A 16,388-nucleotide genomic window follows, 5' to 3' on the forward strand; every position below is an offset into this window, starting at 1 on the left:
CCCAGCCGGCTATTTCAGCCCAGCCGAACGGGCTGTTGAAGACCAACTACATGTGTTTTGACTAGAATCTTACCTGAACTGAATCTGAAGTGTTACCTGACTCAAAACATACTTGCGACATCATCCAAAACTTTTACATGTATTAGGTGTGGGAACATGATGTTGATGGCAACACAACCTTTCAAGTCTGCGATGGCATTGGTGAAGACCCAAATTGTAGCAGGTGGGCACCTGTTTTCAACCGGACCTGGTAGCTTCAATTTGTTGCTGCCTAGCTCAACATCTATTCTTATATCTCTGTTTTTCACTCCAGGAGCGTGTTTGTGCTGTTCTGGAGTGCTACTGACCATTTGACCTACATGGGAGTTAAGATAGAGGCCGACGACTGGAGCACCTGCAGAATCGTCATGGGGCAAAGCGTTGAGCAACTCCAGATGAGTCTCGCCAGCAGCATTACTACGTCAGGACTCTCTATCGATGTTGTCATTGCAGACGATAGCGTGCAGGTTGATTGATGCACTTCTGGCTAGTCATCCCTATATATAAGCTGTTACTTGTCTTTCAGAGCAAAGGAAATACTTGTTCTATTTTGCTCTGTGGTTCTTTCAGGCATTTAGAGTTTGTGGATGTAAGCTCTGTATAGAAAACTGATACGTTTCTTGGTTTCATATATAGCTTCTTTTTTTTCTTAAAACGTAGTCACATAGGCTTACATTCACCTGTCTGCACTATCCTAGTTTGTGCTTTCGTAGCGTTGCCTCTCTATTCGCAACATTGTTTTTTCTCCAACAACGGAGGAGAGCTGCATGTCATTTCATCCAATACACCATAAAGTTATATACAAGGATTGATTATAGGCTTCCTTGAATTATTTATAAGGATCATGTCATGGATGCAAAGTCTGCAAGAACATGACATTCATCCATATGCTGAAGCCTATGTATGTGGCCTCCGTATGTAGTACTTGATGCTGGACCATCGTCACAGTTGGATTCACAAAGAATTTATCGCGTCCTTGAGACTAATTGGGAAGGTGCATGCATCGTCGCTTGTACATGTGATCCATTCCTTGCGCAAGATTGACCACCCTTTCCAACAACCCCATGGGATGTTCCCCATCCAAACATCCCTCGACAATGTTCATCCATGCTTCGTCGATTAGCGCCCCAAGCTTTCCTTTGGCTTGCTCTGCGGTGAACCCATACTCCTTCATGCAAGTTTGCACCGTGAAAACCACGTGCTTCGAAGCTTGTTCACGCTTCAAAGGGAAAAAAGAAACGGAAAAAGGAATGAATAAATGGGCTGTCAATTCACTGATAAAAAATGTTTAATTTATATGTAGATAGAGTCAGTACCTCATGTGACATGATGTCATTGCTAATGCGCGCGATAATACAAACACCTCTGATGATTTTTGGATAGGAGGAAACCCACTCAATGTCCTCCCTGCTGGTCGTCGCATCTCCCAGTGAAATGAATGTGAGGTAGTGTTATGTGCATACAAGCACTGCTAGGCGCCGAAAGATGTAGGTGCTCTTCAACCTTTGCTGGTATATAATGCTCATCGCGCCATTTCACCTCAGCATGGTAACATTGAGTGATGTCAATTAACAATATGCACATGCATGGAACAAATGTTAGAAACTTAGAAATAAAGCCCACAAGCAAAATGTTTTTGTGTTTACTTTTAGTTCGATCTTTGGAACATTAAAAATTTACCAGTTCTTTGACCAATTCAGCATGACTGTTTTTTCCGAAGTTGTAGCTCCTGGATGATATCGTTTATATTGTGAAGTATGTTGATGTATAACGCCTTCATATATGCTGGGAATAGCTCGGCATCTTGTTCATCCCACCTGCAATAATGCATCAATTTGAAGAAGCAAATGCAAATGTGTAAGCATCATGGTTAATTTTTGTGCATTGCATCTGCCGTTTGAAGAGGTGATAATCAAGGTCAAGGCGAACTTTTGTATTGCATTAGTGAACTTCTCGCTTTCTTCCGTGGTGCTGTAGCTGTCACAGAAGTCATCTATCAACGACACAAGTTTAAAGAACTTGGTCAAGAGTATCCGTGAATGTGAGGACTGAGGCTCATGCACAACTCCGAGCATCCAAAAGTACATCTCCACCACTCTTTCTCGTGCAAATCTCAGGTCTGCCATTGACCGGAGATCCTTCCATCATCTGTAGAATAACGAGCAAATACAAATTTAGTCATTAGAGAGCTTTACTTTTGCAATTAATTCAAGTGAATTGCCACCCATTATCACTTTGTAGTTTGTAAACTATCGGTGTGTGTCTTTCTTACATTGTTAGAGCTTTCAACTCCTCACAGTATAGAGCCTGCAGAATGTTGCAGTCCAGCTTTGCAAATTCCATGATCGTGTCATTGCGTGAAGGAGCTGCTTTTCTCTCGTAGTACACCGAGATGTAGCGGCTTGCTTCCACTCTTTCAACCCTCCTGTACCGAGGCGTTTCCAATGTACACCGCACCTCTTTTGCCAGCTCTGGCTCCAAAGAATCCACCACAGATTGGAGCCGGACCCTGGTGAAAGTGACGGCGCTGTCAAGTACCTCCTCTCCACGAGTTCTAAGATGTGCAGCGTCATATATATAGCATCAGCAAGCAGTTCACGTCATCACTTGCAAAGTTTCCTTGCTCATCTCTAAACTTCACAAATACATCTGCGTATGTATAGAATAACACATTCCTGTTAACGGATTAGTTAGTTGCAAGTAACACTAGTATATTATATTGTTAATACTGCAGATGAGTTTTTAATGATGTTGCTGCCTTAGTAGTATTGGTTACCAGAAGAGAATCTGTAGCCATGCTTCCTGAGCAAATAGAACCGCAGCGAGGTGACGTAAAGCCCGTCGTCGTCGTCGTCACTGCCTTTCTCTTCTTGACGCAGGGCGTCGCGATGAACAGCACGGAGAAAGTCATCGATCTCCTCCATGGTAGCCCACTCCGATCCGTTGCAGCGTGTCGACGAGCTCCAGCTTGAGAGCCATGTCCAAAGAGGAGGCAAAGGTGTCCCTTACGATCTGCCTCACCTCCTCTTCCCTGCCTATTTTAATCAAGTGACACTACTAAAAAAATGACATCTCATCTCAAGATTTAGTACCGGTCTTTATACCGGACCTTCCGATGAGGTGATCCTCTTTAGTATCAGGTGGGGGCTCCACCCGGTATTGAAGGGTGACCTTTAGTACTGGGTAGAACCCTTACCCGATACTAAAGGACGCACCGCAAGGACTTAGCTTTTTTCATGCGATTCCATGCCCCACCTGCCCCGCCACCCCCTCCCTTATCTCCTCCTTCCGCAATCTTTCTCTCCTCCCCACTGCTATCTTTCTCTCCTCTATCTTCTTTCTTCCGCTAGCTAGATCTCCTTCCATTGCCTCCCCTCCCCTCCCCCCTCCACGAGCCCCTCACCGGCAGTAAGGAGCAGTGGCGGGGCGGTGGCGGAGGAGCGGGCGGGCAGGCGGGAGGGGGCTGGCGGCGGGGGGGGGGGGGGGGGGGCTGGGGTGGGGTTTTCATTTTTTGATACCCTTTATTACCGGTTATTATAACCGGGCAGCCCGGGGTCCCTCTTTTATGGAACTCCCAGTACCGGTTGCGGAACCGGAGGAGGCTAGACGGGATTCCTTAGTAGTGTGATTAGCGTTACATGATTCAATTTTTTTTAATACTTTAGTACCGATTATCTCAACCGGTATTATAGGGTCCCCTCTAGTACCGAATTTTCAGTACCGGTTGCGGAACCGGAGGGGACTAGACGGGATTCCCTAGTAGTGTGATTAGCGTTACATGACATTTTATTTCCGAATCACACAGGGTTGTATACTGTTACCGATCAGAAGATCACACGATTTTTTTTTCGAGCTTAAGCTCTGTATATGCGGAGATCGGCCGCCAAATTAAACCTGAAATCTGGCGGAGATCTTGCCGACGGTGAAAGTCGCCTTCCTGCAGCCAGCGGTTGATCCTGGAACTCTCTGTGATATTGAGTATAAGCGTGTGCGATCTCTTTGGTTGCGGCTGGTCTCGATTACTTATACCTGATTTGATTAATCCAACTCGTGTTCCATGCTTCGGTTACCGAGCAGTGACAGTTCCCTGATGCATCGAACCCAACGGCTGACCTGACGAGACCACCTGAGGGGCATTTGGATACTCTTATCACATCATATATTGGACACTAATTAGAAGTATTAAATATAATTTAATGATAAAATTAATTACATAAATGAGGACTAATTATGAGATGAATCTATTAATCCTAATTAGTTCATGATTAGTCCATACGATGCTGTAGCGGCTGTTAAGCTCAAGCGAGTAGGCAGCATATTTCGCTGTCCACATCTTTAGTTGATTATCCATTTTAAAAGATTCCCTCTCTATGCTCCTCAGCTCTCTAGATAAATCTCGGCGTCCAAATCCTAGTGGCCTATATTTTATTGCTATATAAATTACTAGTCCCTCCAAAATTTTGAATGACATGAGTATTACAAACTTATTAAAAAATAGGATTTATAAGTAATAATCAAAATTGCTTACCATGTGAGTGTCTCTCTTACTCCCTCATTTATCAAATATCCTAACACAATACTTATATAAATATGTACTTATCTTTATCCAGTAATAATAGATTTTAGTTAGCAAGTACTGCTATACATTTTTCATCCAAATTCATAATTTTTTCACTTGCATTAAACCTTCATATACGTCCGACATATGTTAAATTAAATCCTTACTTCTAAGTCCTAACTTATCACTTCCTACATGTATACATGGTCAACATGCTAACACACATGATGCATGTATACATTCAGTTAGTATTTAATACATCAATAATTATAGAAATATTGTAATTTGAAATCAATACTGGTTTATTTTGATATTTTTATAATGATAAATATAGACAATTTACTTTATTAGATTATTTTTAAATAATGACAGATGCAGCAATTTAGATAAAAAATTAAGGATTAATTTATATTATTTTTATAATGTACATGTGAGCAATTTATATGAAGATTATAGAGCTACTTTCCAGTATATTTCATAATGCCGGAGGTGGCTAGTTTATATATAAATTTAGGGTTGAGGATTACTTTAGACTGTTTCCATAACTATTATTATCAATGATGATTAGAGGCTACTTAGGGTCCATTTGGCACAGCTTTGGCTCCTGAAAAAACAGATCTGGCTCTGGCTCATCTGGAAAAGTAGCTTTATTTTTTTGGCTCTGGCTTATTTTGTAAGAAAACATTTGGCAAAACGGCTTCTCCTAGCTTTTTAGATCGGAAATGAGATGTCAATGTCCAAACTACCCTTATATTTCTTTTTTCTCTTCATTTTTCTTTCCTTTTTCTTTCCTTTTTTATTTCTCTTTTCCTTCTCCCGTTCTTTTTTCCCTCCCCTCTCCTTATCCGATCGGCTTCTTCCCTTCTTTTCTTTCCCCCTCCTCTCTCCTTATCCAAACGGCACCCGCTCCTTCACCCCGGCCCTCCTCCTCCGACCCTCCGCCGCTACCCCGCCGACCCCGGCTCTCTCCGCCGCCGCCCCTCTGCCGCCACCCCGTCGCCCCTCCGCCGCCACCCCGTCGGCCCCTGCTCCCTCCGCCGCCGCCCCTCCACCCCGGCCCTCCAGGTACGAGGAGGAGAGCGTGTCGCCACCACTGCCCTCTAGGTACGAGGAGGAGGGGTACTTTGGGGCAGCATGTCCATGCATGGAGGAGAAGCCACAATGAGCCAGTTTTTTTTGGCTCTTGCACCGTGCGATGGCTCATCTCAGCACGATTTCGGGGGCTTCTCCCCCGGAGCCGTTTTCGCTCATGCCGTTTGGTACGGCTTCATCAAAAGCCGCTTGAGTCCCCGGTTTAGTTGGTTTGGAGGATTAATTGATTAAGCTGCTCGATGAGCCGTGCGAAGGGGGGCTTAATTGATGGCTAGATGTTTCTGATTTTTCTATGTATAGTATTTATCTTTTTTCCTTTACGCATCTCATAAGGATTAGAGTGTGTAATTATTAGTAATCGTAAGATTTGTAATGGCTATATTATTTGTAAATGGTTTTTATTTATTTGAACGATTTGATGGCAACAGATGTATATCACTAAATTTTGTCGATATAAAAACTCTAGATTTTGATGGTCCATATATGCTCATAATTGCTCCACGCCATGGCGATTCCGTGCCCAGTCGCAAGAAACTTTATTGCAATAGAAGAGCTGGAGGCGCATGGTCGCGTGTGTATTATTTATTTTTGGTCCGTCTTGATTTATCTTTTTTATATTTGCATTAAACGTTTGAATAAAATGAATGGTTAAATGTCAAGTCAATAGTAATTTGGGACGTTTCTGGAAGTCAACAGTGAACAGCAAACGTTGTGAGCAAAAGCATGACCTGCTGTTTACTCATGGAAGCTACTCAGTGGGCATGGTCAGGTTGGGTTGGGCCATGGCCGAGCGTTTCCGCCAGTATTTGTTGCCTTTTGTGGTTGATTGCTTAACATGATGGGCTTCACTGCTGCGTGGCGCGCGTGTCGTCGTCATTATGGTCCTTGTGTGGTGACGGCCCATCACAGAGACTGTCACGTACGCCAAAACTTATAAGAATCACAATTCTCTCTCTTTTGCCTAACTAGCATTAGGCTGCTTTGTCATAAGCCTCAATGACATGAGTGACTAGACAATCATCCAAAATACCCTTTTTGAATGACATGAGTGACTAAATAATCATCCAAAATACTATCACCTAGCTTATTCCTTGACTTTGTTTTCACTTAACTAATGCAGAAAATACCCTTTCGACACTCACTGTTGCCACCGGTAAAAGCAATATCAATTTGAGAAGCAAGTAAACCATATCATACACTTTGTGTCTCCGTGTTTGAACAAGTTTAACTGAGAGATCAACGATGCTGTCTAGACCCTTGAAGCTATCATCTCGTCGCACGTCATCAATATAATTATCAAGTTGCAATTCTATCATTTTTGGAGAAGTCCTTAGGATAAAATTCAGCCAATCTGCGTACCTTCTGTGCATCAAACAAAGCAAATGAATTGGATTGGTGATTTGGTAAAACTGTTTGCAAAGAGGCAAATTACATTAGAAAAACTGTCAGCCACTCGAGAAAAATAGTAAGAAGCATCAAAACTGTTGGCCACTCACTAAAAACCTCTGGGAATGATTGTATATCATGTAGTGTGTAGAGCTATTTGTTGGTAACGTGTCGGGATTTTCTTTTCTTTTTTGGAAAAACACAATAATATACGGTCTTCCTATTTCTTTGCAATATTCCAATATTTCTATAACTATTTTTTAAGTATAAAGTAGCCATGAGTTACCAAAACAAAATGCACAACTAACACCTTAATTTGTATGATGTGTACCAAAACCGATGTGTGATCTCACGTCTCCTTTCATAATGGCAGATTTCAGATGAAAAGATGTTAGAGAGAGTCAATCAACTGAAAGGGGAAGTAAGTGGTCTATTTGAGGCTTGCAAGAATGTTGTGGAAAAAATGGACCTGGTAGATGTGCTGCAACATTTGGGGATAGATCACCATTTCAAGGAACAAATAGCCACCACCTTAAGAAGCATTCACATGGGTGAATTCAACAGCTCAAGCCTTCATGAGGTCGCCCTTCGTTTTCGCTTGCTTAGGCAGCATGGGTTTTGGGTTTCAGCAGGTACGATGGCACATCTTACGTGATTGACATGAATAATTAAATGCTTCTTACAACAAGAATTAATATAATGTATGTTTACTGTGAAGGTGTATTTGAGAAGTTCAAACATGAAGATGGGAGCTTTATCAATGACATAACTAATGACCTGAAGGGCTTGCTAAGTTTATACAGCGTAGCTAACCTTTTTAACACACGACGAGGGTGCACTTGAAGAAGCCCTTCTATTTGCAAGGTGCCATCTGGAATCGATGAAAAGTAGTCTCCTTACATATTGGATCTTGCCAAGCTAGATTTTAACCTCCTACAACGTCTTCACCAAAAGGATCTCAAGACAATTTCTCTGTAAGTATATTAGACTACATGGTATAAGTGACGACAGCTTCAACATGATTGATACCATTACTATACCTTACATATTTATGTGTACAGAGGCTAGTAAAATTCGTGATACCATGAAATGAACTTGCAAGACAAACATCCACACACTATTTCTTTGTGAACAAAAATATTCCTAGATATCACATGGATTCAAATGCTGCGGTGGTTGTGTCCTAAAAGGGCACTTGTTATTAATTTTTTTTGGAAATTCAACCTTCTAGATTGATAAAATGACACCTTCAAAGTCTTTTCGCTCAGATTGATGACTATGCCTATTTAATTTATACCAGGTGGTGGAAGGATCTTTTTGAAGACATCGGACTAGAATATGTGAGGGATCGGATCGTTGAGTGTTACTTTTGGGCTTATAGTGTGTACTACGAGCAAGAGTATGCACGTGCACGGATGATTCTTGTCAGGATATTTATGCTAACATGTTTGTTAGACGACACTTATGATGGTCATGCTACTTTGGAGGAGAGCCGGAAGCTCACCAAGGCTATAGAAAGGTAGCTTAACCTTCACCTAAAGAACAAAACATCCATAAGAATAAGATGGTGTGAACTAATCAATTTGACAATGAAAATTAATGAGAATGACCATCAGTGGCCTAAATGCTTGGCATTTATACATGCAGATGTGACGAGAGTGATATTTCTCTTCTACCTGAATACATGAAGAAATTCTTTCTCAAGGTGTTAAGAAACTTCAAGGAATTTGAGGATGAGTTGGAACCACATGAGAAGTACCGCATTGCTTATGCTAGGAAAGGGGTATGTTATAACTAACGACTCTTACTCTCTGCCTTCCTTTTTTTGAAATAACTAACGACTCTACCTAATATAATGTAGAAATCATAAAAAGGCTTATGTAAATCTATCTTGAAAGAAAAAATGCACAATTATTCATTGTAAAATTTGAAAAGTCATATATAACACCTAACATGGATATATTTAGGAGGTGGAAACCGATGTAGCTCCTTTTGTTTGCCAAAAAAGAAAAATAAAGTAAAAGATGTAACTCGTTTGTCCACCGAGATTCAAGTTTTTTCACACCTCTATGATTCTTCTTCATTGAATACTAACACAATGTCCTTTTTATATTACGCACATCCAGTTCCAGCTTATATCCAAAAGTTATCTCCAAGAAGCGGAATGGTCTCATCACGATCACATACCAAGTTTCAATGATCATGTGAATGTATCCACCATATCACGAGGTGGTCAAGTGATGTGCACTGGGCTGCTTGCGGGCATGGGTGATGTTGCAACTAAGGAGGTATTTGAGTGGGCCTGTCAAAAACAGAGGGCAGGACTTGCGTGTTGAACGTCGGGGACTTCCGACGATGTTGCGTGTTAAATCAAGTGGATGAAACAGCCCCATCCGTAGCAGTACATATATGCACCCATGGAACCTTCTAGGCGCAGGATCCTAACAGATCCTATTTACAAGGCAACTAACAATCAATCCTAGCGCCATGATAGGTTTCCGTGTTACCAGATTACATGCATGTTTACACGTTACAAACTTTACTTCTAACAGCCTCCCTCAATCACAGCTTGGTCAAGTTGAGATTGATCTTGAAGTTCTCCATTAATTGAACCGGCAAAGCCTTGGTGAATCCATCCGCCATCTGATCTTTAGAAGACACAAAGTCGATCTCAAGTCGCTTTTGCTTCACACGATCTCTCACAAAATGATAGTCCACCTCAATATGTTTTGTTCGAGCATGGAACACTGGGTTGCTTGTCAGATAGGTAGCTCCTAAATTATCACACCATAATCTGGCTGCTCTAGGTGCTTTAACCCCTATCTCATGTAATAATGTCTGTATCCACATTACCTCAGCTGTGGCATTGGCAATCGCTTTGTACTCTGCTTCTGTACTAGAGCGAGATACTGTGGGTTGTTTCCTTGCACTCCATGATACAAGATTTCCGCCTAGGAATACTGCAAAGCCTCCAGTGGACTTTCGGTCATCAACACAGCCAGCCCAGTCAGCATCAGAGAAAGCACTAACTAGAGTAGAAGCCGACCTGTGAATCTTCAAACCGAGCTTGGTACATTGTTTCACATATCTCAAAATTCGTTTCACCGCCTCCCAGTGTGTTGTAGTCGGAGCATGGAGAAATTGGCACACCTTGTTTACGGCAAATGCAATATCAGGTCTAGTGAGAGTCAAGTACTGTAATGCCCCAACGACACTTCTGTACCTTGTTGCATCACTTGGACCTAATGGAGTTCCTTCAAACAAAGATAACTTCTCACTGCTAGAGAGAGGTGTGGTTACCGGTTTACAATCTCCCATACCGACTCTTTTTAATAAGTCTGACGCATACTTCTCTTGAGTGAGAACAATGCCATTACGCACTTTTGAGACCTCAATACCAAGAAAGTAATGTAGAGGACCGAGATCCTTAAGAGCAAATTCACCTTTAAGATCTTGAAGTAAGGCGGTTGTGGCTGCTTCACTTGAACTTGCAACAATGATGTCATCGACGTAGACAAGTATAAACATCGTGATGCCTCCCTTGCTAAAGTAAAACAGTGAAGTGTCAGCCTTGGATGCCTGGAATCCCAACTGAATTAGCTTGTCACTGAGGCGAGAATACCAAGCCCTCGGAGCCTGTTTGAGCCCATACAGTGCTTTGTCTAGCTTGCATACAAAATTTGGTTTCTCTGGGTCTTCAAAACCTGGAGGCTGATGCATATACACCTCTTCCTCTAAGAGACCATGTAAGAAGGCATTTTGTACGTCCAACTGCCGAAGGGACCAGCCACATGAGACAGCTAGCGATAGGATAACACGGATTGTCGCTGCCTTAATAACTGGACTAAACGTATCTTCATAGTCGATGCCATATCTCTGTTTGAATCCTTTAGCTACTAGCCTAGCTTTATACCTGTCCAAAGTCCCATCAGCCTTCCTTTTAATCTTGTAAACCCATTTGCACCCAATTACATTTCTTCCTTTCTGCGGTGGAACCAAATGCCATGTCTGGTTCCTCATTAGTGCTGCATACTTAGAGTTCATGGCCTCTTTCCAATTCTTGTTTGCTAATGCCTCATCAAGATCAGAAGGTTCACCAGTGGAAGTTAGTAATCCATAACGAATGGTTCCATCGGTGTATACCTTTTGTTTTCTGATGCCCCGTTGAAGACGCGTTGTAGGGCGGTGCACAGCATCTGGCGGCACGGCATATCCTGGCGAGGAGATCTCCCCTGGAAGCTGAGCCCCCGACGCACCTGTCGCGTCCGTGGATGATGCAGGACCCTGGACGCCTGCGCCGTCGGCGTCGTCATGTGGCGAGGCTGTGGCACCCGCAGATTCGGCGAGCGACCCGCCATCAAGGCCCACACACGAGAGCGAAGGAGGCGTGGCGCCCCTGGGTTCGCCAGACGGAGAAGACGCGTGGCCAGGCGAGGGCTCGTGAATCTCACGCCGCGACCCCGAGGGGGATGTTGGCGCAGACGCAGAACCGGGCGTAGAGTGTGTTGCACCGTTTGTCTCCACCGAATCCTCCTGGAACTCCGTGCGGCCGGTAGAGGTATCATTTGATGCTGGATTTTCTTGATATCCAGAGTTCCTGCGCTCAAAATTTTTATCAATGCTAACTGGCACATTAGTGGATTGATCAGCTATGTCACTAGCCCCAGGATTAGCCGTTGTTTCGGACGGAAGCAGGAGAATTTCTGGCCTTAGCCATGCGCCTGCATTAGGGTGCAACTTTGCAAAGGGAAACACTTTTTCATCAAATGTTACATCACGAGAAATGTATACCCGTCCAGAAGATACATCTAGACACTTAAATCCTTTGTGAAGGACACTATAGCCAAGGAAGACACATTGTTTGGATCGGAATTGAAGCTTGTGTGTGTTGTATGGTCGGAGATTTGGCCAACAAGCACACCCAAATGTACGGAGGGCTGAGTAATTTGGTTTTTGATGAAATAGTCGCTCTAGAGGCGTGGAGGAGGCAATGACTTTGCTTGGCAGCGATTAATTAAGTATGTTGCGGCTATGAAGGCTTCATCCCAAAACTTCAGAGGCATAGATGCATGGGAGAGAAGGGAAAGCCCGACCTCAACGATATGTCGATGTTTTCGCTCCGCAGCACCATTCTGTTGATGTGCGTGCGGGCATGAGACTAAATGCGAAATACCAATCTTGGTAAAAAAAGAATTAAGTCGCTGATATTCACCACCCCAATCCGTTTGGACAACCTTGATCTTTCGATCAAATAACCTCTCAACAAGGTTCTGAAAATCATGAAATTTCTGGAATACTTCAGACTTAAACTTTATAAGATAAATCCATGTAAACTTGCTGTAATCATCAATAAAACTCACATAATATTGTTTGCGACCAACAGACTCAAGAGCAGGGCCCCACACATCAGAGAAAACCAAATCTAAAGGTGCACTAGACTCACTGGTGGATATGGGATATGGTAACTGATGTGCTTTGGCTTGTTGGCACACATTGCACACATACTCATGACTGGAATCAGAGGTACATGGCAACTCATTATTCCTGACAATCTGACGAACTACGGGAGATGCAGGATGACCCAGACGCTCATGCCACCGGGACAGAGATGGTTTGGACGCGGTGAAGGCCTGCTTTATTGCTGAAGTGGAAGGAAGTGGATACAGTCCGCGTCGACACGGACCCTTAAGCAGAATTTTCTTGGTGTCCAGATCCTTTACCAAAAAATAATTTGGATGAAATTCCATGAATGCTGAGTTGTCAGATGTGAAACGATGAACTGATATAAGATTTTTGTGTGCCTCAGGAACATGCAGAACATTATTCAAACGAAGATTACGGCTAGGGGCAGTAATCATAGACTGACCAATGTGACTAATTGCCATACCTGCACCGCTCGCAGTGTGGATCTGATCTCCTCCATTGTACTTCTCACGAACCGCCAGCTTCTCAAGTTCGCTGGTGATGTGATCAGAGGCACCAGTGTCTGTGTACCAGTTGTTGTCGATGTTGTAGGAGCTTGAAGCCGCCGCCCCTATCTTCTCATCTGTGTAGCTTTCATCAAACCGGTACCAGCAACGAAGGGCAGTGTGCCCCTCCTTGTCGCACACTTGGCAGATTGGCTTGTCACGTTTCTTGTTGTTGTTGAAGCTGCCACGTTGCTGACTGTTGGTGCTGAATCCTTGGCCACGACCACGGCCTCCAGTGCTGGGAGGACCGCGACCACGCCCACGTGTGGAGTCACGGCCACGGTTTGAACCGCGCCCGCCTCCGCGACCGGCCAGATTGGCCGACGTCTGTTCACCGCCATGGACCAGACCCATCCTGGTCTCGAAGTTGAGGAGCTGTGCATACAGCTCATCAAGCGTCACCGATTCCACCCTCGTAACGAGAGAGGTAACCAGCGACTCATACTCCGCGGACAATCCGGTGAGAATGTACTCAACCAGCTCGTCGTCGGTGATAGATCGCCCCGCCGCCGCCATCTCATCACTGAAACCTTTCATCTTAGTGAAATATTCAGTAGCGGAAAGATTACCTTTCTTGGTATTAGCGAGCGCGATGCGCAGATTCACTGCGCGAGCGTGGGTCTGTGAGGCGAACATCGCCTCAATCTTTGCCCATGCAGCCTGTGCCGTCTTGGACTTGGCGATGTGGCTGAGGATGTCCCTGGAAACGCTGGCAAAGAGGAAGCTGAGAATCTGCTGATCCCGTGCCTCCCACTCCTCGAACGCCGGGTTCAGGACTTGCTTGCCTTCCTTGTCCACAATCTCCTTCTCTGGTGCCACCATGGATCCAGTGAGGTGCCCATAAACGCGAGCACCTTTGACAGCCGAGAGGACCTGAGCCTCCCAGATGGGGTAGTTGGTCCTGGTGAGTTTTTCGGTGATGGCCGTGGCCGAGAGAGGGTTGGGCAGGAGGGCTGAAGAGGACGACATTGCGGCGAGGTGTATCTAGATGGAATTGGCTCTGATTACCATGTCAAAAACAGAGGGCAGGACTTGCGTGTTGAACGTCGGGGACTTGCGACGATGTTGCGTGTTAAATCAAGTGGATGAAACAGCCCCATCCGTAGCAGTACATATATGCACCCATGGAACCTTCTAGGCGCAGGATCCTAACAGATCCTATTTACAAGGCAACTAACAATCAATCCTAGCGCCATGATAGGTTTCCATGTTACCAGATTACATGCATGTTTACACGTTACAAACTTTACTTCTAACAGGGCCATTGGTAACACTAATGCCATAAGAGCATCTGGAGAGGTGTCACGCTTCATGGATGACATGGCGAATTTTAAGGTATTTTACTAAAAGTTGTTTTAAGGATACTAGAAGGAATGCTCTTACTCTACAGGGTATATAGCAACTTGAAATTAGGGCGATATGCCCTATAGGTATATTGCACAACATGTAACAAATAGAGAAGTCATTCTCTCTCTTTCAAAATCAGAAAAAGAAACATTTATTGAGACATTATGAAGAGCTTCGCCATGATTAAATATTCAATTGGGGAAAGGGCTTGATTATTGGTGATCCGTATCTTTTCGTCATAGGGGCAGTGTCTCCCTCAAGGGAGGCTGCACTCCAAATATGGAGTGAGCCAAGACTGGTACTACAATAGAGTTCATCATAAAAACTTTATCCTCAATCGCAAAAAATGATTTTCTACTTGCATCCATTGGTCACTTGAAAAGGTTGATTTTAGAAAGTTCACAATCCCAAATGGCCAACCACTACTAGAGAACTGACTTTCGATCCCTCCTCTTTAGTCCCAATTTAATTTAGGTCCGAGAGAAAAGGGGGTGCGCCACGGTAGGCTAGAATTTACTCCCGATTGGTATTTGCAATTGGGACTAAAGGGAACCTTTTAGTCCCGGTTCAAAAATCAGCCACCCGTGGGGATCCTTTAGACCCAGTTAAAAAATTCAGGCACACGTGGGGAACCCTTTAGTCCCGGTTGGTAAGATCAACCGGGACTAAAAGGTCACCCTTTAGTCCCGGTTGGTAGGTGTTTCCAACCGGGATAAAAAGGGTCCCCCATGTGTGGCTGGGAAAGGACTAAATCCCTCGAACATTTTACCAACCGGGATTAAATGAGGTCTTTAATCCCGGTTGGTGTTACCAACCCGGATTAAAGGGTCCTCCATGAGTTAATACAAAAGGATAACATCCCTTATATAGATAGATGTGGTGTGTAGGTGGGATGGTAAGGAAGCTACGCGCGAGGCTTGAGGTCATGGGTTCGAATCCCACGGACCGCGCATGCGCAAAATAAATTGCATAACTTGTGACTTGTGACAGTTTTAGTCCCCCCGATATTTTTTATTTTTGCAATTTTTTTTGCAAAACTATTAATACCAACCAGGATAAAAGGGACGGGAGGCAGCCCCTGGCGTGATGACCGTTTTATCCTGGTTGGTAGTACCAACCGGGACTAAAAGGGGGTCTTATATCCTGGTTGAGGGACCCGTAATAAAAGACCCCCCTTTTATCTCGACGGATTAATCCCGGATGCATTTTTTGGAGATATGTACCCTACGAACCGGTACTATACCGAGAGTGCTCTAGTAGTGATCCAGTCAGCCTTGGTAGAATCTGTGCTCTTGCACAAGGCATCATATAGATTCCGGGGATTAGTTCAAGTGAAATATGTTTAGTTCATTCCACGATTGGTTTTGGGGCAAAGTCTAGCCATGTATAAATGATGTTTATGTCTAAAGAACCTTTTATTTAACCAACGCTTTCTTTTAATGAAAGCACCATGCAAGCATTGTACGATGACTCAGCTAGCTTAATATTCACAAGCAGAATTACTGGCCTTTTAAACTAATTAGCTACATCTTATTCACAGAGAGGAAGGAACAAAATGGATGTAGTCACATCTGTGGAGTGCTACATGAAGGAGCACAATGTCAGTGCTGGGGTTGCCCTGGCCAAGATCGGTTCCTTTGTTGATGATGCATGGAAAACACTAAATCATGCACTCTTTGAACATCGCTTCCAGTTCTACGAGTCACAAACTTTGCAATGAGCATGATGATATTTTTCCTCGACCAGAGAGATGGTTATACAAACAGCAAGGGACTTAAAGAGACCCTGGAGAGCCAATTCGTCAAGCACATTCCCCTCTAATATAATACCAGCGATTCTTGATTATGGATTGGAAAGGGTAAAAAAATTAAGAAAATGGCATAAACAATTATGAATATTTAGGAGAGTGAGAGTGAGGCACGCGTCATCAGATAATGTGCTAGCTTGGCATCTCTGCACTATTTTCATAAAAAGTATTGTTCTTCTAAGTACTGCTT

General features: G+C 43.7%; 2 pseudogenes; one reads left to right on the plus strand and one right to left on the minus strand.

Moving 5' to 3' along the window:
* Positions 1 to 993: 993 nt before the first annotated feature.
* Positions 994 to 5,743, minus strand: LOC101759790 (annotated as a pseudogene).
* Positions 5,744 to 6,919: 1,176 nt separating this feature from the next.
* On the plus strand, positions 6,920 to 16,212 carry LOC101760202 (annotated as a pseudogene).
* Positions 16,213 to 16,388: the final 176 nt, after the last annotated feature.

Source organism: Setaria italica, chromosome VI, assembly GCF_000263155.2.
Source record: "Setaria italica strain Yugu1 chromosome VI, Setaria_italica_v2.0, whole genome shotgun sequence".
Classification (NCBI taxonomy): Eukaryota; Viridiplantae; Streptophyta; class Magnoliopsida; order Poales; family Poaceae; genus Setaria; species Setaria italica.